Source organism: Balaenoptera borealis (assembly GCF_965194805.1).
Source record: "Balaenoptera borealis genome assembly, chromosome: 15".
Classification (NCBI taxonomy): Eukaryota; Metazoa; Chordata; class Mammalia; order Artiodactyla; family Balaenopteridae; genus Balaenoptera; species Balaenoptera borealis.
Genome location: NC_138871.1, coordinates 63,936,550 through 63,959,281, shown reverse-complemented (window position 1 = coordinate 63,959,281; position 22,732 = coordinate 63,936,550). Strand labels below are relative to the sequence as shown.

Here is a 22,732-nt window from a genome sequence, read left to right as displayed (position 1 = left end):
TTAAAAGCTTTTGCAGCAAAGGAAACCAAAAACAAGACGAAAAGACAACCCCCCAGAATGGGTGAAAATATTTGTAAATGAAGCAACTGACAAAGGATTAATCTCCAAAATTTACAAGCAGCTTATGCAGCTCAATATCAAAAAAACAAACAACCCAATCCAAAAATGGGCAGAAGACCTAAATAGACATTTCTCCAAAGAAGATATACAGATTGCCAACAAACACATGAAAGAATGCTCAACATCATTAATCATTAGAGAAATGTAAATCAAAACTACAGTGTGATATCATCTCACACCAGTCACGATGGCCACCATCAAAAAGTCTACAAACAATAAATGCTGGAGAGGGTGTGGTGAAAAGGGAACCCTGCTGCACTGTTGGTGGGAATGTAAATTTATACAGCCACTATGGAGAACAGTGTGGAGGTTCCTTAAAAAAATAAAAATAGAACTACCATATCACCCAGCAATCCCACTACTGGGCATATACCCTGAGAAAACCATAATTCAAAAAGAGTCATGTACCGCAATGTTCATTGCAGCTCTAATTACAATCGCCAGGACATGGAAGCAACCTAAGTGTCCATCGACAGATGAATGGTTAAAGAAGATGTGGCACATATATAAAATGGAATATTACTCAGCCTTAAAAAGGAACAAAATTGAGTTATTTGTAGTGAGGTGGATGGACCTAGAGTCTGTCATACAGAGTGAAGTAAGTCAGAAAGAGAAAAACAAATATCGTATGCTAACACATATATATGAATCTAAAAAAAAAAAAAAAATGGTCATGAAGAACCTAGGGGCAAGATGGGAAGAAAGATGCAGACCTACTAGAGAATGGACTTGAGGACGTGGGGAGGGGGAAGGGTAAGCTGGGACAACATGAGAGAATGGTAGTGTATATATGGACATATATACACTACCAAATGTAAAATAGATAGCTAGTGGGAAGCAGTTGCATAGCACAGGGAGATCAGCTCGGTGCTTTGTGACGAGCTAGAATGGTGATATAGGGTGGGTGGGAGGGAGGGAGATGCAAGAGGGAAGAGATATAGGGATATATTTATATGTATAACTGATTCACTTTATTATAAAGCAGAAACTAACCCACCATTGTAAAGCAATTATACTCCAATAAAAACATTTAAAAAAATTTAAAAAAAGAAAGAAAGTTAAAAGACATTCCACAGGAAAATATTTGTAGGTTCTGATAAGGAACCTGTATCTAGAATATGTAAAGAACACTTACAACTTAACAACAAAAAGACAAGCCAATTTAAAATGAGGAAATTATCTAAATAGTCATTTATCCAAGGAATTTATGAATTTATGTTTACCTAATGAATAATGTAAATATCATCATATAAACGTAAATTTGGACAACAGAAGCCACAGAAAAATGCATATGGTATTATTCCATTTTTATAACACAAAAACAGACTATCTTGTACTATGGTGATAGACGTCAGGACAGTGGGTAACCTTAGTGGGGCAGAAAATGGAAGGCAGGACAGTAGGGCTTCTCAGGGTGCTGGTATTTTCTTTTTTCTTGATGTTGGTGCTGTTAGAGAGATGTTTATGTCATGAAAATTCATTGAGATGTGCATTTATAATATGTGCACTTATCTGCATATATACTTGCTTCAATAAGAGCATTATAAATGGATGATGATTTAAGATTTTTAAAGTATTTTATGAGTTAAATTAAGCTTGAGAGAGACTTCCCTGGCAGTCCAGTGTTAAGACTTCGCCTTCCAATGCAGGGGGTGTGAGTTCGATCCCTGGTTGGGGAGCTAAGATCCCACATGCTTCGTGGCCAAAAAAACCAAAAGATAAAACAGAAGCAATATTGTAACAAATTCAATAAAGACTTTAAAAATGGTCCACATCAAAAAAATCTTTAAAAAAAAAAAAAAGCTTGAGAAACCGCAATACATATATCAGTGTGTTTTTCAATATGGTTGTCTTTTGATTATGTGTTTTTTTCTTATTTTAAATTTGTATTATGCCATATTCTAGAAAAAACTGAAGTTGGGTTTAAGAGGATTAACCAAAGTATAGCAAGACATAGGTGAAAAAGAAGGAAAGAAAAGTAGAGGTAGAAAATAGAAGCATATGATCATAATTATTCCCTATATTTATAAGCGATTTGCATTTCTTTCATCAGCCTTTGTCTTTTTTTGCATGCCTCATTAACTATCCTTATCTTTCCTGATACTTAATCAGGAAAGTAAAGGGGGCATCCTTCATCTGTTCACTGTTAGAATTTTACTTATTTTATATTTGTCCAAGTAAACTACAAAGTATCTCCTCTGAGAGGTTCCAAGGGGGACAGTGCGAGTCCTTGGTGAGGGGAGAGGTGCTGGGAGAGGGTGTCATGCTTTATCCCCCAACACACTGCAGTCCTTGCCACCCCCTATTCCTCTGAGCCCTCACAGCCCTTGCCTGTGTCATCAACGTTGATATTTATTATATACGGTCTGAGTACGATAAAAAATTGTCTAGATTTCCTCCATTTGCCAATTTTTTGTTACTATCATGAGTCTCAAATAATATGCCATTAAAGAAAACTTCATCAAAACCGTGTTGGTATCTTAGACTGCTAAATTGTGATTTCCTTCTTTCCAAGCTAAAAGTTCACAGTTTTTAGAGTTTACTTACAAATAGTTGTGACATATAGACAAGACTGAAAGGGTATTCCTGTAACTGTAGACTCTTCTTTAAACAGAGAAGAAGTAAAAATATTTCAATAGTGAACTTTTTTAATTGAAAAAAAAGTATGTGAGATAAAATCCTTTATTTACTCCCTTGTGGTTCAAAGGACCACAAACATAGATTTGAAAGGTGTGGCTTCTACTCGTGATTTGGCCACTGACAACATGATATAAAATTGGCCATTAACCCCTTTGGGCTTCAGCTTCTTCACTTTTTTTTTAAATTAAGGGCTTGGAGTAGATTATTTTTAAAGTCTGATTTCTGCTCTTCCTCTACAATTATCATTTATTCATTACCTAATGTGCAATGAAGTAGGCTTAACTCACTTGAAACTGCTAATGATCCTAGAAAAAGGGCTTTACTAGCATCTCCATTTTACAGGTAAATAAACTGTGGCAGAGATGGGTTAAACCTTTTGTTCAGAATAACACAGCTGGGCAGTGACAGAGCCAGAACTCCAACTGATTCTGTGTGACTCCAGAGTCCCTTGTGGTTCTTCTCCATTATGTAATCCTACTACTTTTATGAGAGGCGGTATACTTTCTTCTTCAAATGCATTCATTCTGGAGGTAGGCTGCAGAGGCAAAACCCAACTCTGCTACTTACCCACTATGCAACCTTTAACAAGTTACTTATTCCCAGGGTCTCAGTTTCATAGTCTTAAAAGGGGGATAATAATTGTTCCTTCTGTTATGAGGTTGGAAAAGTTGTATACATAAAGGCTGTTATGAGCTTGGAAAAGTTGTATACAAAAAGGCTGTTATGAGGTTGGAAAAGTTGTATACATAAAGTACTTAGGACAGTGTCTGATACAATAAGCATGCCTTCAGTGTTACCCACTGTTATCAGTGGGTAACGCTTATCCTTACTTATCCTTACTCTTACATCAAAGGTAGAGCCATGGGATTAAAATCAACCCATGCATAGATGTGGTTTGATTGCACCAATTTTTCTATGCATACTACTGTTCACTTTGCATGACAAAATATTCAGTTCTTTTAAATTGAAACTCTGCAAGTCAAATGGAATTTCATTTGTCCCATAATAGCCTTGCCAATTTGATTTAAAAATTAAAATGAAAAATCTCTTCATGCTATGCATGACTTTGCCAGGGCTTCTAACTCCTATCCGTTACACAGCAACGTCCATTTTCATGGTGAATCATTTATGAGTAGACATTCAACTGGATGGCAACACTCGATGAGACCCATTTCAAGGCAGACTGCACAGTGTGCCCAGATGTGTGCAGGCACAGGTACACCCAGCTGGAATTAGATTCAGAATACCCGTGTTCCAGTCCTAACTGCCGATCCTTGCTAATAAAGTAGGAAAAAATCTTTTAATTTCTATGGGGTTAAATTTCTTCATCTGTAAAATAAACATAATACCTATTCCTTTATTTGGGTCTATTTTGAGGATCAAATGAGATAAAAGCTGTATATAGTGCTCTGCAAAATTCAAATTTCTCTTCAAAACTAAATGCATTGTTATTGAAACTTAACTTTTTATTTTTTAAAACTTTGCTTTATTTATTTTTTTTACATCTTTATTGGAGTATAATTGCTTTACAATGTTGTATTAGTTTCTGCTGTAAAACGAAGTGAATCAACTATATGTATACATATGTCCCCATATCCCCTCCCTTTTGCGCCTCCCTCCCACCCTCCCTATCCCACCCCTCTAGGGGGTCGCAAAGCACCGAGCTGATCTCCCTGTGCTATGCGGCTGCTTCCCACTAGCTATCTATTTTACATTTGGTAGTATATATATGTCATTTCTACTCTCTCACTTCGAAACTTTGCTATAAATTCAGCCTGATTTGGCAATGGCCTGTCACACTACAACAGTTTCTAAATCTGGGTGCTCATATTTCTGTGCTTGTCTCTCATAAGAGATCAAATACTTTGATGTTTCTAGGGTTACACAGATTATCTTCTCCAAGGGAGGTTTACTGCAAGGACCCACAAGAATAAGGGCAAAGGGGAGTCATCTCACAAATTACATCCTTCTCTCCTAGTTATTCCAGAATGTGTAATGCACTTAGAATAATACAATGAGGCCCAGGGGTCTATCTTTTCCTTGCTCACTGAGCATTCCAAAAGAGAGTATTAACAGGCTGTTGCTCTGTTCATAGCTCCTCTATCAGGCAAGAATTTGCTCTTTAGCAATTTGTGTCCAACTTGCAGATTGTGATTCCCAGCTTATACACCTGCCCACAACCTAGCTCGGTATAGCTAGGATCACAGGATTGGTAGACCATGCTGTACCAGCTTTAGGGGCTTATGCCAAATAGCAACTGTTGGCCACTTTCTTTTGAGTGTGTATCCAAGACTTGAAGATCATGGATTACTTCTTCAGTTTAGCTGGTATTCTCCTTTTGAGGTTTACTTTTCTGAATCGTGTTTCTTAATCTTAACTCTTCATTCTACTGTTTTTTCAGCATTGTACATTAAAACAAGCAAGCATGCCACACTTGATTGAGCAATTAAAAACAATTTGGCCACACTTTCTTTTAATGCTGAATGAGCAAGATATCTAAAAGGACTTTGGGAGTTATTAAGCTTCATACCTACTAGCCAATACCAAACTTAGGGAACCAGAGATCCCAGGATAACCTGGACACGGGTTTTTTTGTTCCACCAAGTTCAACTGGAAGATTTTATGAAAAGAGAGAAGATAACTACTGGCCATAGGCCTGCCCATCACTCTTCATAGCTGCAGATATTTTTCCTCTTCTTTTCACTACATTTTAGCATATAATGCATAACAATCACTGAGCCTGAAGCTCATACTAGGGGAATTTTTCTCTTAAATATGTGTAGACCATTTTTACATAGCATTCAAAGTCATTCAAGGTGGAGGCTTATTTATTTATGTATGGCAACATCTCTCTCTCTCTCTCTCTCTCTAGATATATCTAGCCTTGTTTCAGTTTTATTTGGTTGCCTTTTTTCTGACTTTCCCTGATTTTGCCATTTTAATATTAGTGTTTGGTTTTTTTTAATGCTGTCCTTGGTGAAATTGTAAAAGCAGGACATACTGAGAAACATAAAATCATCAAATGCTTATGCTATGGACCAAATATAATTACTCAGTTTGGGATACAGCCATAGACATTTGCTGTTGGAGTTTTAATATCAAGTGGCAAGAGATCTCCATCTACTTTCATTCAAAAAGTTCATGGGCATGTGTCAATCATCATATTTGTTTTTAGAAATAACATTACAGTGTTTCAACTTGTTTTTCCAACTAATTCTTCTCCACCATTATATTCTCACCATAATTCTACAGTAAATATCTAGATATGACCTCTATTCAAGAGCTATTTCTTATTTCTCTGAAAATTTCTGAAAGAAGGAATGTAGCTTTGTGATTTAATTGGATTTTATTCCAATACAATAATAGCATGCTGCTAATTGTCAGATATTTCAAGAGAAAGTTAAATAAACACATTTTATGAGCTGAAAACAAGTTTTATTGACCATTAACTTTTATAAGCTAATTTCAAGGTAGCACCTTATACATTCAAATATGTTGCATCACTTTTTATTTACGGGTAATTATATCACTACATGATTTTGGAAAATAGTGAAAACTTTTGGAGGGATCATATACTTAAAGTCACATAGGAAATTTATTAATGCAATTAATGTTTATATGGTTGTAATGCATATTCTATTGACTTTATAAAATTCATTTACATACTAGCCATTGAGAAGTCAGTAAGTAATGAGAACTTGGTTTTGGAAATGCACTTTTAATCTGGTAAATATTAAAATGAACTATTATTGTTTTGACTGTTGTGGTTGAGTGACTAATACGTAAATACTAAATAATGTTTTCTTTTTACTAACATTCAACCTTGCAATGGGGGAAAAATTCTAGATTATATGATTGAGTTTGTCATAGTCACATCTCTTACGTAATCCAGATTTGCTACCTCCTAGCTGAGGCTGGAAGGCTTCATCCAGTGCTGTTCTCTGCTTCTCAGCCTGGAACCGTGCATGCGTTCCAACCAGCCCACTTACCTCCAATGGCACTGTTCCCCTGGAACTTATTTCAGAGTCTACCTTGCATGCATTTTTGCTGCTAACCCTGAATACATTCTCCTAATACCTTTCTCTAGACATTTTTTCTCTTATGGCCACACCTATAATTGTCTCAGGTGGCTTGAAAGAATTATAGGGGGAAAGTTATAGAAATTGATTAGGGGAAGGCCTGACTCATCAGTTTTCCAGACATACCAGATGTATGTGAATTATAGTTTAGGCTTGAGTAGAAAGAGATACCTGCTACTGTTTCCAAAGAATTATTAACCAATCTAAGGGCAGGCAGTGCTTTATTATGTACCACACAAATAGATAATGGTCCTTACCAGGCCTATTTGAAATTATTCCCCATGCCTAGTACAGTTTCCTGTCCAAATGTGATAAATAAACCTTTGCTGGATGGTTCAGTGAAAATATTTTTGAAACTGTAAAGGTCAACACTACAGTGAACATCACTCATTTACACATTCAATAGACACTTAATCAGGACAAATTTTGTCAGCTGTTATATAAAAATCATGTTATTGAATCATCATTATAAAGCTTAAAGAGGGTAAGACACTTAAAGTCACACAGCTAATAAGTTTTAAGTCAGATTACTAACACAGATCTGTTTAATTTCAAATCCCATGACTATTTCACTGTATCTCAGTTTATTTTACATCTCCTAGAGATGTTCAAAAACAGCAGAATAATAAAATTATTGAGAATGAGAATGGTTAACACCTATTCAATTCTTTCAAAGTGTTAGGCATTTAGCAAAGTGTCTTACATTATTTATGTTATTTACTAGTCACACAATACTCTGTAACAAATATTGTTGTTCCTATAATGCCAATGCAAAAACTGAATTTCAGAGAATCAAGTCACACACTCAGAACTAAATTTTATACTCTAGCTGTTCTACTCTAAACTCATGTGTTTTACTATGTGGGGCAGGGGGCTGATAAATGTGAATAGGATAAAGGACTATCAAAATAAAGTCTGGAATAAGTTATTTACAAAGGGAGGTTTTAGGCTGGATAAGTGCATAAATGAGAGAGCTCATAGAGTTTAGCTGCAAGAGTGATGTATCTAAACAGGGTTAGAAGAAAGAAGTGCTCAAGTATACATTGATAAATCTGAACAAGGTTTTGGGGGGAGGTTAAACTGTGGAACCATTTATGGAAGATCAACTCATGGGAATATGAAAAGAGGAAAGTTGGGTAACCTGGGCATGCATTACTATGGAAAATCCACTAAGGCAGAAGGGAAATGAATGGATAAAGGCATTTTTGATTACTTTCTGTCAGGAAGTTGGCTAGAACCACAGTGAAGGAATAGGGAGTTTGAATGAAGTAATTCAGACATAGATAATGATTTTTGAGGGGTTTTAATGTCAATAGGAGTCTATCGCACACTTTTAAGAAAAAGGCATATGCTTTAACTCATACAGTCACTTTTATTGGCATAACAAAATGGCATTATTGTAATCAATAAGAGTTTCAAACATTTCCTACATTTTCCCAATATGTAACATAAAGGCAAATGTAGAAAGGACAAAAGAAAACAGCTGTGTATGGCTCGATTTCAATTTATTTATTTGATTAGTATCTCTAACTTAAGTTCACATTAAAATAGAGGAGAAAATTCTTCTCTGTGCATAGAAATATATCTCACTGTAAAGGTTAATAACTTAGAAAATATGGCAGCAATTTTCTTCAGTACTGGCTTGATGTTAAATGGAAGAATATTCCACTACTGCTAACTTTGAATTTTATCACTATAGCCAATTGAATGCTATTGAGCTAAATAAAAGGGCCCTGGCAAATTTCTGTAATGAGAATTTTCTTATTCATATTACTTACACTTGGATGAAGTAATTTTCCTCTTTTTACCCATAAAAAAGGTAACATTTGTGGAAGTTTCTTTTGAGAGGTCATTTGCAGATATAAACACTTTTTTGAAAGATAAGAAAGAATGGCTTTTCTGTTTCTAGAGATTCTCATGTTTCAATTAGACATTAAAACCTTCACAGAAATTATACCAGCAATGTCAACTTTGAAATACCTCCAACATTGTCAACTATGTTAAGATATGGGGATTGAATAGAATAAATAACATTGTTCTGAAAGAGTCTGGAGTAGGACTAGAATAAACTTTTTAAATGAATATGCTTGGTTTCAATTTCAACTTTGTTTTAAGCTTGAGCAACACTTTTTTTTCAACAAACACATGGTTCTTTAAAATCCCCAGAGATCCAACCTGCACTATTTTAAAACATTTGCCCACTTCTTTGCCCACTGTTTCACTTTTTTAAAAAATCATAATTACATTGGAGTATTGATTACAAAAAGTATTGATTAACAGCATTGCAAGATATTTCAAAAGACTATCAGATCTAATATTCACCTTCTAGGGAAGACTTCATCTAAATGGGTTGTTATACTTGGAATGGACAGGTATAATACCCAGAACTGATCATCATGCCATCCTCATTAAAGCCCACCCAAAGTTACCAACAGAGAACTCAAGGGGTGACCTACATGTGATTCCACAGATCTAACGTGATATCAAGATCTGGGCAGTCAAGTAGCTTAAGTCCATCACCGCAATTTTCATCAGCCAACCCTCCACACAGTCACCCCTAATGAAACACAATCTCCAAGCAAATACCAAGTGCTCGTGGAAATACAACCTCAAGAAATGTTCCTTAGCCTTGTGTTTCAACTGGAATGCTACCTATAAGCTTCCTCTATATAGAAATTCTGAAGTTTCTGGAGATTATATGTACATGTATATATATATATATAGTTATATATAGTATGTTATTATGTATAACACATATATATATATAATCTTAAACACTTTTCTTATAATATATAATACATTCACTTCTGGTTATCATCTCTAAAGATTGAAAACACTGTCCAGGTAGATTATACATGTTTACAAGTAACATGTGACCCTCATAAGCAACCCCAATTCATGCCCACTTCCTCAGGCAGGTTAAGTCATCATACTTCTGTCAATTTACACATAGAGGTCTTATTAACTAAATCTTTAATCCATTCAGTTTCTCTTTTCTAGACCTTATTTTATTTTCCCCCTCCATCAGATTTTGTGGCACCATTTTCCTTACTTTCTTAACTTTTCTAGTTATTGTTTAGTTTCTGGGTTATTTTTTTTTAACTTTTGTCCTTAGCCCTGTGCTCTTTGGCATCCACAACTTCCCAAACAACCCTGTCCGCTCTTCGACTACTACGTGTTTGCTAATGAATAGTAGTCCTATCTCTTTTGTAATCCAGATCTGTATCTCCAACAGCCTACCAGATATCTCCACTTTCATGTCTCATATATGCAAAATGGAAATAATTAAATCAACCAATCAAACAGAATATAATAACAAATCTAGCCCCTTCAACGTGTTTAGTTTTTAAAGTGACATGATGACTAGATTTAGTCACCGAAGGCAAATTTGTATTTGTTTCCTTAACAGCACTATCCTCTACTTTGCCCCTTCTAATAGGTCATCAAATCTTGTCTATCTCTACAGCTTTGGTCTCTTTAATCATGTGTGTTTTATACATTTCCTCTGCCCCTTATTTAGTCTAGACTCCTATAATTTCTCATATGACATAAGGAAAATAACCTCCTATATTGCTTGGTTGTAATCATAGTCTCACATCCTTACCATACAGATACACACATTGCTTAGATAATGAATCATGTTAGTAACAGATGTGGTGGTAAAAAATGTGCTCTCTGTGCTAAAATAACCTATGTAATTTTTAATAAACTATTTGTTTTTAAGTGGCTCAGATATCTACATTGCAGGAAATATTTAATGTAAGGTTAAGATGAAAGGAAAAATGTATGGTAAATTTCAATAGATTAACAGCTGCTAGATGGTCTGGGAGATCATAGGCATCAGGGGTAAGGGTGGTTATCAGTTCTGCTATATGCATTATCCAAAGTCACAAACACAAGAGAATCATTTCCTCTTTTAAAAATAATCTTGGGCTTCCATCTTTGACAAACTTGTCGCATATAAAGCTTGAATTGGAGTAATAAAAATTCTGTACCTTTTTGAGTTTAAATAACTCAGTTGGACCAACACTTCATGTCTAGAATGGCAGACTAAATTAAATTCAGTTGTAAGGGGAATGAAAAAAGATTGCAAAGGTAATGGAAATAGACTACCCCATCAATACAAGCACAGGAAAGTCAAGAAGGTGAAATGGTGGAGAAAAGTCCTCTTGAAGGAAATGAAATTAGAAAAGAGATTCCTTTAGACTAATTGCCTATCTACTGTATGGTAAGTAATGTAAGCCATTTGAAATAAAATGCACTTAAAAAAAGAAAGCTTTGGTGCCGCTGGGGAGGGGAGAAGCTGCTGCCGCCGCCGCCGTTGCCGGGAGCCGCGGAGACAGGTCTACCTTTCCATTTCTCACAATTGGGCTGAGCACGACTGAGCCATGGGGGAACACAGTCCAGACGACAGCATCAGCTCCTTTGAGGTAGAGGAAGATGAGCTGACCCCCGATGACAAGATGCTCAGGTTTGTGGATAAGAACGAACTGGTGCCTTCCTCATCTGGAACTGTTTATGATAGGACAACTGTTCTTATCAAGCAGGATCCTGGCACTTTGGAAGACGAAGATGACGACGGACAGTGCAGAGAACACTTGCCTTTTCTAGTAGGGGGTGAAGAGGGCTTTCATCTAATAGATCAGGAAGCAATGTCCCAGGGTTATGTGCAACACATTATCTCACCAGATCAGATTCATTTAACAATAAACCCTGGTTCCACGCCCATGCCAAGAAATATCGAAGGTGCAACCCTCACACTGCAGTCAGAATGTCCAGAAACGAAACGTAAAGAAGTAAAGCGGTACCAGTGCACCTTTGAGGGCTGTCCCCGCACCTATAGCACAGCAGGCAACCTGCGCACCCACCAGAAGACCCACCGGGGAGAGTACACCTTTGTCTGTAATCAGGAGGGCTGCGGCAAGGCCTTCCTCACCTCCTACAGCCTCAGGATCCACGTGCGGTGCACACGAAGGAGAAGCCGTTTGAGTGTGAAGTTCAGGGCTGTGAGAAGGCGTTCAACACGCTGTACAGGCTGAAAGCACATCAGAGGCTTCACACAGGGAAGACGTTTAACTGTGAATCTGAAGGCTGCGGCAAGTGCTTCACCACGCTCAGTGATCTGAGGAAGCGCATTCGAACCCATACAGGAGAAAAGCCATTTCGGTGTGATCATGATGGCTGTGGAAAAGCATTTGCAGCAAGCCACCACCTTAAAACTCACGTCCGTACACATACTGGTGAAAGACCCCTTTTCTGCCCCAGTAATGGCTGTGAGAAAACATTCAGCACTCAGTACAGTCTCAAAAGTCACATGGAAGGTCACGATAACAAAGGAAATTCATACAGTGCACTTCTAAATCACAATGGATCTGAGGATACAAATCACTCCCTTTGAGGAATTTAAGCCTTCTGTCCACAGATTCCGAATTTCAAGAAAATTCCAATACAGGCCAGAACACTTTCAGCACACTTGCACCAGCCATCATTTTTGAACCAGCGTTCCAGAAGTCAGATGATCCAGCAGTTCAGGAAGATCCTCAACAGACAGCCTGGCGTCTCTGAGCCACCCCAGCCTCTGCTACCAGCCTCAGCACCGTCTGCTCCTCTGCCTGCTCCCTCCCTAGGAACTGGTTCCCAACAAGCTGCATTTGGCAACCCCCCCCTGCTCTCTTACAACCTCGAGAAGTGCCTGTTCCCCACAGCACACAGTTTGCTGCTAATCATCAAGAGTTTCTTCCGCACCCCCAGGCACCGCAGCCCATCGTACCGGGACTTTCTGTTGTCGCGGGGGCTTTGGCGTCGGCAGCGGCAGTGGCGTCAGCCATGGCAGCACCGCCTCACACAGAGTACTACTGAGCCCCTGCCGGCCATGGTCCAGACTCCGCCCCTGGATGCCAACTCCGTCCTAACTAGTAATCCCGCTATAACCATCACCCCGACTCCCAGCACGGCTCTCCTGCAGCCCAGCCTCGTCATGGGAGAACAGAACTTACAGTGGATACTAAATGGTGCCACCAGCTCACCACACACCCAAGAACAAATTCAGCAAGCATCTCAAGTTGAGAAGGTGTTTTTTACCCCTGCAGTACCAGTAGCCAGTAGCACAGGGAGCACTGTACAGCAGATTGGCCTCAGCGTCCCTGTGATCATCATCAAACAAGAGGAGGCCTGTCAGTGTCAGTGTGCGTGCCGGGACTCCGCCAAGGAGAGGGCGGCCAGCAGGAGGAAGGGCTGTCCGTCCCCTCCCGCTCCAGCGCTGAGCGCCCAGCCTCCTGATGAGCCCAGCCTGAAGCTACCACCGCAGACTTTTTCCCCGCCCCCGATCCCCCTGTCGTCCTCCTCCACCGCATCCTCTTCCTGTGAGCAAAGCAGACAAGCAGTGACTCCTTCAGACCCTCAGACAGAAACGTTACGTGCCATGGATACGTCAGAGTTTCTGTCCCTCCAGAACCTGGACACGCCGTCCAATCTGATTCCCACTGAAGCACTAGTGCAGGAGGAGGAGGAGATGGGCCTGACCAGCAGCTTCTCCAAGTGAAAGGCCCGGATGTGCTCGCCTCCAGGAACAGAGGCCGAGCAGGAGGCAGAAGGTGCGATGCCTACCATCGTGGGGTCAGCAGTTTGAAGGAGGAAGAAATCTACTGTTTGAAATCCTCACCTTTCAGACATATTTTCTTTATTCATATCCCAGGAGCATCCATTTTTAAGGAACTGATCTTTGGAGAAAAACAAACAAACAAAAACAAAACAAAACAACAAAAAAAGCTAAGTTATAAATGAACTGTTTGGCTTCACTGTATGTCACTTTTGCTTATTGTCATGTGAACTTGGAAATTAAGGTTACTCATATGCATAAAATTCTAAATGAAAAAAAAAAGAAAGCTTCAGCAATGCTTTCACAGTGGACTTCAACAAATCTCAACATTTCTCCATTTTTAATTTTTAGGCTGTTTAATCTGGTATTGATTATCATTGCTACCAACAAAATTTATCTTGGTTGCATTTTAAAATATCAAGCCAAACGTTGGTAAATCAAAGTGGCATAGGAAAAGTAGGAAAATGATAGTAGAAAAGACAATGGTGATTCATATTTTGACATTTTTTAGTGAGTTTGATAGACTGTATTGATACTGGGTTTAATAGAATTAAGCATGGGCAAACCACATTTTAGAGGTAACACAAATTTGTATCTCCTCAGGCCAGAGGCCATAGACTCACTTTAGGTCAAAGGATAATGATTGCTAGCAGCATTCATTCTTGTTCAAATACAATAGGTAAAAGCAGTTTTTCCATCTTGTTGGCTTATTTGCTCAACAATACATCAACTGGAAAAATAAGTGTAGAATAATTAACTGAATGTAACACAGGGGTACACTTAGCCTATGAGGAGCCAAACTATGCTAAAGGAAACATCATTGGTCAGAATAGTGCTCTTAAGTGAGGGTGGGTTGACAGATAAATTGACATATCACTAAATATACTACCTAAAGCAATTTACAGATTCAATACAATCCCTATCAAATTACAAATGGCATTTTTCACAGAACTAGAACAAAAAATTTTAGAATGTGTATGGAAACACAAAAGACTGCAAATAGCCAAAGCAATCTTGAGAAAGAAAAACGGAGCTGGAGGAATCAGACTCCCCAACTTCAGACTATACTACAAAGCTACAGTAATCAAGACAGTATGGTACTGGCACAAAAAACAGAAATATAGATCAATGGAACAGCATAGAAAGCCCAGAGACAAACCCACGCAGCTATGGTCACCTAATCTATGACAAAGGAGGCAAGAATATACAATGGAGAAAAGACAGTCTCTTCAATAAGTGGTGCTGGGAAAACTGGATAGCTACATGTAGAAGGTTGAAATAAGAACACTCCCTAACACCATACACAAAAATAAGCTCAAAATGGATTAAAGACCTAAATGTAAGGCCACACACTATAAAACTCTTAGAGGAAAACATAGGCAGAACACTCTTTGACATAAATCACAGCAAGATCTTTTTCGACCCACCTCCTAGAGTAATGATAATTAAAACAAAAATAAACAAATGGGATCTAATTAAACTTAAAAGCTTTTGCACAGCAAAGGGAACTATAAACAAGACGACAACCCTCAGAATGGGAGAAAATATTTGAAACAAAGCAACTGACAAAGGATTAATCTTCAAAATATACAAATAGCTCATGCTGCTCAATATCAAAAAAACAAACAACCCAATCCAAAAAAGGGTGGAAGCCCTAAATAGACATTTCTCCAAAGAAGACATACAAATGGCCAACAAACACATGAAAAGATGCTCAATATCAGTAATTATTAGAGAAATGCAAATCAAAACTACAATGAGGTATCACCTCACACCAGTCAGAATGGCCATCATCAAAAAAACCTATAAACAATAAATGCTGGAGAGGGTGTGGAGAAAAGGGAACCCTCATGCATTGTTGGTGGGAATGTAAATTGATACAGCCACTATGGAGAACAGTATAGAGGTTCCTTACAAAACTAATAATAGAACAATCCCATTACTGGGCATATACCCAGAGAAGAGCATAATTCAAAAAGACACATGAACCCCAATGTTCACTGCAACAATATTTACAATAGCCAGGACATGGAAGCAACCTAAATGTCCATCAGCAGAGGAATGGATAAAGAAGATGCAGTACATATATACAATGGAATACTACTCAGCCATAAAAAGGAACAAAACTGTCATACAGAGTGAAGTAAGTCAGAAAGAGAAAAACAAATATCGTATATTAACGCATATATGTAGAATCTAGACAAATGGTATAGATGATCTTATTTGCAAACCAGAAATAGACACAGACATAGAAAGCAAATGTATGCATACCAAGGGGGAAAGGGGAGGGGTGGGAGGAATTGAGAGATCAGGATTGACATATATACACTATTGATACTATGTATAAAATATAACAGGTAACTAATGAGAACCTACTGTATAACACAGGGAATTCTATTCAATGCTCTGTGGTGACCTAAATGGGAAGGAAATCCAAAAAAGAGGGGATATGTATATGTATAACTGATTCATTTTGCTGTACAGTAGAAACTAACACAACATTGTAAAGCAACTATACTCCAATAAAAACTAATTTAAAAATTAGGAAGATATATGAAGTGATTTATTTATATCAAAGTTAGTGGAACAGAGAAAAACACAATTTAAAATGAAATAATCAGGGACTTCCCTGGCAGTCCAGTAGTCAAGACTTCGCCTTCCAATGCAGCGGGTGCGGGCTTGATCCCTGGTCGGGGAGCTAAGATCCCACATGCCTTGGGGCCAAAACACCAAAACATAAAACAGAAGCAATACTGTAACAAATTCAATAAAGACTTTAAAAATGGTCCACATCAAAAAAATCTTAAAAAAAAAAAATGAAATAATCAATTTTCCAGCAAAGATGTTTGATCATGGAATTGCCAGTTATATAGCATCTTTAATGTTTAAGAATAATACATGTAAAGTCTGAGTTATAAACTGTGAGTAATATTACTGCCCAACTCAATCCAAAAAAAATAACAATATAACAGCATCCACAGATTCTTAAGTTTGTTACACACACACACACACACACACACACAGAGCAAACCATATACTTCCTTATGTACATAGGTAATTATATTTCATAACCATGAAACATAGATACATTAATTCAAATTTTCCTTCTTTCTTATTTTGTCTGTGACAACAACAAAACAAACAAGGCCAGGTAGAAAACAAGAATGACCATGAACTTTGAGAGCAAGGGTATAATTCAACCAAATTCAAATATCTCTAACTCTGTAATAATAGAAATAGCACCTAGGTATAAAACATATGAGCAACAGTCAATTTCATACCCTTCTACCTTGTTAAGTGGTATCAGATGTAGTCAACATTGGTGCTTCCAAAGGAGACAGAATATTTTTATTCATATTGGAAAAATAAGAAACACTCCCAAAAAGAGGCTATAATACCTTATATGTTTACTGAGAATTTCATGTACTCTCTTGATATTTACTCATGCTGTAATCGCTACTAGGTCACAGATGACTGTGGTAAACTCAATCAGGCACTGAGAAACAATACTCTTGCTTCAACTAAATGAGTGCAATAGTTTGTTTGTTCTTCCACTAGTAGAGAGATTGTTCTGGTCTCTTTCAAGTCGTGGCTAAGGAAAAACCTGATGCCTTTAAGATTTCCCAAGTTTAGTGAGCATGTAGACACCCCATCTCAGCACACACCCTTTTTTTTTTTAAATTAGGATCCCAAGTTCAATAAGCATAAGTAAGTTACAAGATGTAAGGGCAGGATCACAAAAGAATAGTGTTCTCAGTCACATTGTCACCTGTTTAAAGAAACCAATTAAGCAACTGCCCTGATATTTCATTCTATCACTCTCTTTCTTTTTATATGTGTAACACGTATTCCATGTGCCAAGAGCTGTGATCAATGTTTCAGAAGTTTTATCTTCTTTTAATAATGACCCAATTCTTAAAATTTTATCAATGAGAAAACTGAGGCGGAGTGACATTAAGTAATTTGTCCAAGGTCACCCAACTCGCAAGGGGTAGAGGTGGGATTTGAACTCCGACCATAGGACTTTAGAGCCCATACTCTTAACCACTACAATGTACAGCCCCTTATATTAGTTTGGAAGAAATCTTTTAAAATAACTAATGATGTTTGATGCAAATGAGATTCCATATCCAAAATTCATCATTCATGGAGTTGAAAAGGAGATCTCCAAATTTATACTAATCCCCCATACACACACGTGCTAAAGCCTATTATATCTGGCAAATATTTGGTACTCATTATATATTTGCTGAATCAACAAATGAAAGAATACAGTATGAATATCCAAATCAACTCAGACAGGAAGATGTCATTATCTAAGGCTTATTATTTTTTGGAATAGTGGCTTTGACTATTTCAAGGTGATAACACTATTTTTGACACTGCAATAGCTCAATCATTACAAATACTATAGGCACTGGGATCATTATAATTGGTCAGTTCAATGATATCCATTAGATTGGGAGTTGATCAGAAAGAGATAATATATAAACTTGGATAAAGCATTATATTTTTTAAAATTTTCTTCCCAGCTTTATTGAGATATTATTTACATAAAGCATATGTAAATTTAAGGCGTACACTGTGATGATTACATACATGTATGTATTACAAAATGATTACCACAATAAGGTTAGTTAGTATCTCTATCCCATCACATAGTCATAATTGTTTTCGTGTGTGGTGATAACATTTAACATCTACTTTCAAGTATATAATACAGTATTAATAATTATAGATATTATTATATTGATGATTTTAAGTGTTGATCCAGTCTTTTTTTTCATTTATTAGTTATCTATTTTATACATATTAGTGTATATATGTCAATCCCATTCTCCCAATTCATCCTACCACCACCACCCCCACCAAAGCATTATATATTTTTAAAGGAGAAAAAGAATGTTGACTGCAGGAAACATAAAATATAAATGCACATAAGTTGGACTTATGTTCTACATAAGTAGGACTAAAAGTAGGTTCTGTAGGAGTACTTGTTGATTGATGTCTTGGATCAGTGAATTATAGCAAATTTAGATTTCTTTATATAACTGACACTTTTTAAATCATACCTAAGTAAACCAAATCCACTCTTGGAATGGTCTTCATTGTGCCTTGTTTCATGACCAAATGTTCTTCTTAATTTCAGAAGGCAATATAATAAGCAATTATTTAAATACAAACTATGTGGTCAAAAGCTATTGACTGATGAGAGATCAGACTCAGGCAACATTAGGAGAATTAATGAAATTATAGTGAGAAAAGAGACAAATGCCAATGGGGGAGTAATCTATAATATCTGTACCTTCGGTAATGCCTGTGGAAAACTTCCAAGAGGGCTCCTCTAAGGAAAAGGCTAATTATTTCAGATGGCTCCTCTGTAAAGTCACAGGTCTGTAATCTCTTGTCAAAATGTATAACTTTTAGAAAAGAGTAGAAAACAGCTATGGATGAGTGGGAAAGTGCTGGCTCCCAAGGAGAAAATGATTGGGCTCTAGATGACAGCCTGTCCTGGAGGATGACAGAGGAACCCCATTGAGACATAACAAACCATAGCAATTTCATCTTTAATATATTGGATAAAAAGTCCAGGGGCGAAAGCAATTGTTCATGATTTTCTCATTAATATACTATTTAAGAATGTCAGAAGCATCCTGACTACTCATGGAAAGATTTTTCAAAATGAAAATCTTAATTATTACCCATAATATTATCTATTTAAATAATAATCAACACTTAAGCCCTGAAAAGTTGACCAATACCAGGAATATGAATAGTTGTATTTCTATTTCAGTCAGAAAACAGAACAAAATAAAATACCAGTGAATCAATTTTTTCCTCCCCAATTTTTCATTTGCTATATTTGTCAAAAAAAAATTTTAAGATAGCAGTTTAGAAAATAGAACAAAATTAAATCATTGAGTTTTTGTCTGTAAAGTATTTTAGGTAAACAATATTTTCAAAAGGTTCTATCATCTAATTTCCACCTGAAGGTTTTGAATCATACAAAGTCCAGGAAGTCTGGCAGTAGAGGATATCAGAACCATAGGAATTTGAGATATATTAGATTTAGCAGTAGCCAGGAGGCTACTCATTTCAAAGTAAAATTTTCCAAATTTTTAAAGCAGTTGTCTTCTCTGAGCATACTTGAATGCCATTCTTCTTTCCAATGGCTATTACAACATTCTCAAATCTATATCTACCCCAAATTTCATCTTTGTTTCCATACTTCGACTATATTTTAATTTTGCTGTCTCCCTTTTCATTGCTTTTTTTCTGTGCTTAATTCCCTGAACATAGAAACCACAAAAAATTGAGACTAAATAGAAAAATGTAATTAAGAAATCCATCAAAAAAAAAAGAGAGAAAATGTACATTAGAGTTTATGCAAAGAGAAGGAAAATTCTAGATAGAGGAATGTGTCTCAGCCTCATTAACGCACATGCCCCTTAAGTATACAAAAGAAAAAAAGAAGCCTTTATTTAATGTTATTTAACATTTCAGAGTACATTTTAGGTGGTGTAATGAAAACAAGTCATACTATAAGACATAATTTTTATGTTGAATATTTTTTCTTTTTATTTTAAACATCTTTATTGGAGTATAATTGCTTTACAATGGTGTGTTAATTTCTGCTTTATAACAAAGTGAATCAGCTATACATATACATATATCCCCATATCTCTTCCCTCTTGCATCTCCCTCCCTTCTACCCTCCTTATCCCACCCCTCTAGGTGGTCACAAAGCACCAAGCTGTTCTCCCTGTGCTATGCGGCTGCTCCCCACTAGCTATCTATTTTACATTTGGCAGTATATATAAGTCCATGCCACTCTCTCACTTCTTCCCAGCTTACCCTTCCCCCTCCCCATGTCCTCAAGTCCATTCTCTATGCCTGCATCTTTATTCCTGTCCTGCCCCTAGGTTCTTCAGAACCTTTTTTTTTTTTAGATTCCATATATATGTGTTAGCATATGGTATTTGTTTTTCTCTTTCTGACTTACTTCACTCTGTAGGACAGACTCTAGGTCCATCCACCTCAGTACAAATAACTCAATTTTGTTTCTTTATATGGCTGAGTAATATTCCATTCTATATATGTGCCACATCTTCTTTATCCATTCATCTGTTGATGGACACTTAGGTTGCTTCCATGTCCAGGCTATTGTAAATAGAGCTGCAATCAACATTGTGGTACATGACTCTTTTTGAATTTCAGTTTTCTCAGGGTATATGCCCAGTAGTGTGATTGCTGGGTCGTATGGTAGTTCTATTTTTAGTTTTTTAAGGAACCTCCATACTGTTCTCCATAGTGGCTGTATCAATTTACATTCCCACGAACAGTGTAAGAGGGTTCCCTCTTCTCCACACCCTCTCCAGCATTTATTGTTTGTAGATTTTTAATGATGGCCATTCTGACTGGTGTGTGAGGTGAAACCTAATTGTAGTTTTGGTTTGCATTTCTCTAATGATTAATGAAGTTGAGCATTCTTTCATGTGTTTGTTGGCAATCTGTATATCTTCTTTGGAGAAATGTCTATTTAGGTCTTTGGCCCATTTTTGGATTGGGTTGTTTGTTTTTTTTGATATTGAGCTGCATGAAATGCTTGTAAATTTTGGAGATTAATCCTTTATCAGTTGCTTCATTTGCAAATATTTTCTCCCATTCTGAGGGTTGTCTTTTCATCTTGTTTATGGTTTCCTTTGCTGTGCAAAAGCTTTTAAGTTTCATTAGGTCCCATTTGTTTATTTTTGTTTTTATTTCCATTTCTCTAGGAGGTGGGTCAAAAAGGATCTTGCTGTGATTTATGTCATAGAGTGTTCTGCCTGTGTTTTCCTCTAAGAGTTTGATAGTGTCTGGCCTTACATCTAGGTCTTTAATCCATTTTGAGTTTATTTTTGTGTATGGTGTTAGGGAATGTTCTAATTTCATTCTTTTACATGTAGTTGTCCAGTTTTCCCAGCAACACTTACTGAAGAGGCTGTCTTTTCTCCATTGTATATTCTTGCCTCCTTTATCAAAGATAAGGCGACCATATGTGCGTGGATTTATCTCTAGGCTTTCTATCCTGTTCCATTGATCTATGTTTCTGTTTTTGTGCCAGTACCATACTGTCCTGATTACTGTAGCTTTGTAGTATAGTCTGAATTTGGGGAGTCTGATTCCTCCAGCTCCGTTTTTCTTTCTCAAGATTGCTTTGGCTATTCGGGGTCTTTTGTGTTTCCATACAAATTGTGAAATTTTTTGTTCTAGTTCTGTGAAAAATGCCAGTGGTAGTTTGATAGGGATTGCATTGAATCTGTAGATTGCTTTGGGTAGTAGAGTCATTTTCACAATGTTGATTCTTCCAATCCAAGAACATGGTACATCTCTCCATCTGTTTGTATCGTCTTTAATTTCTTTCATCAGTGTCTTATAGTTTTCTGCATACAGGTCTTTTGTCTCCTTAGGTAGGTTTATTCCTAGGTATTTTGAATATCTTTTTTTCTAACTACCCAAGACTCTCTTCTAACCTTTCCCTCAATATGATGTGTCACTCCAAGGGGTCATGATGCCCTTTCTCAAGGAAGAAGCACTTCACCAAGTTTTACAAACAACTGAACAAAAAATTCCTCTTCCATATGTGTGTCCATGAATTACAGTTTAGAAATCCCCTTGTGGACATTTGGAACAAATATTTTGTGTTGTAAATCAGAACATCAGATCTGTAGGGAGATTTTACAAAACTATGGCAAACTGAAGCCACATCCATGGCCAAGCAGTCAGCTTAATAATCACAAGCTCATATGAAATTGTATCACATGTACAGGGACAAATAGCAAACAAAACTTTTACAGGCACTTCTGTATTTGCCAGGTAATTGCTCTGGTGCCTGTGAACCTGTTGTACTATAGCCATAGACACAGAATAGGTAAGGATAAAAATGTGAGAAGGACTAAACAAAACACTCACTTCAAATAAAGCAGAGGGTTTTTTGTTTGTTTGTTTGCTTGTTTTGGGGTTTTTTTCCCCCCCTTCTGTCACTTTTTGGTAGTCTGATTGGTTTACATTGCATGATTGGTTTACATTGCAACAAAAGCATCTGAGAAATTCAGCTTGTCCAAGATGCCAACTCAAAGTGTCTCAGACAGGCTTTCAGCCATGGGCCAGGTCCAGGCTGCAAATGCTGGGACCAGGAATACAACATACATGGGCCCTAGGGTTAGACTTAGTTATAATTATAGGGCAGGAATATGTTCTTTCCATAAGAATTTGGAGGATTGCAAATGAGGAGAGTGGGGAAGGACCATGGGCT

At 37.0% G+C, this 22,732-nt stretch overlaps 1 pseudogene across 1 annotated transcript; it reads left to right on the top strand.

The window, feature by feature from the left end:
- Positions 1-19: 19 nt before the first annotated feature.
- LOC309611829 (metal regulatory transcription factor 1 pseudogene) lies at positions 20-22,485 on the top strand (annotated as a pseudogene). The gene has a single exon. The product of its transcript is annotated as a metal regulatory transcription factor 1 pseudogene (transcript).
- Positions 22,486-22,732: the final 247 nt, after the last annotated feature.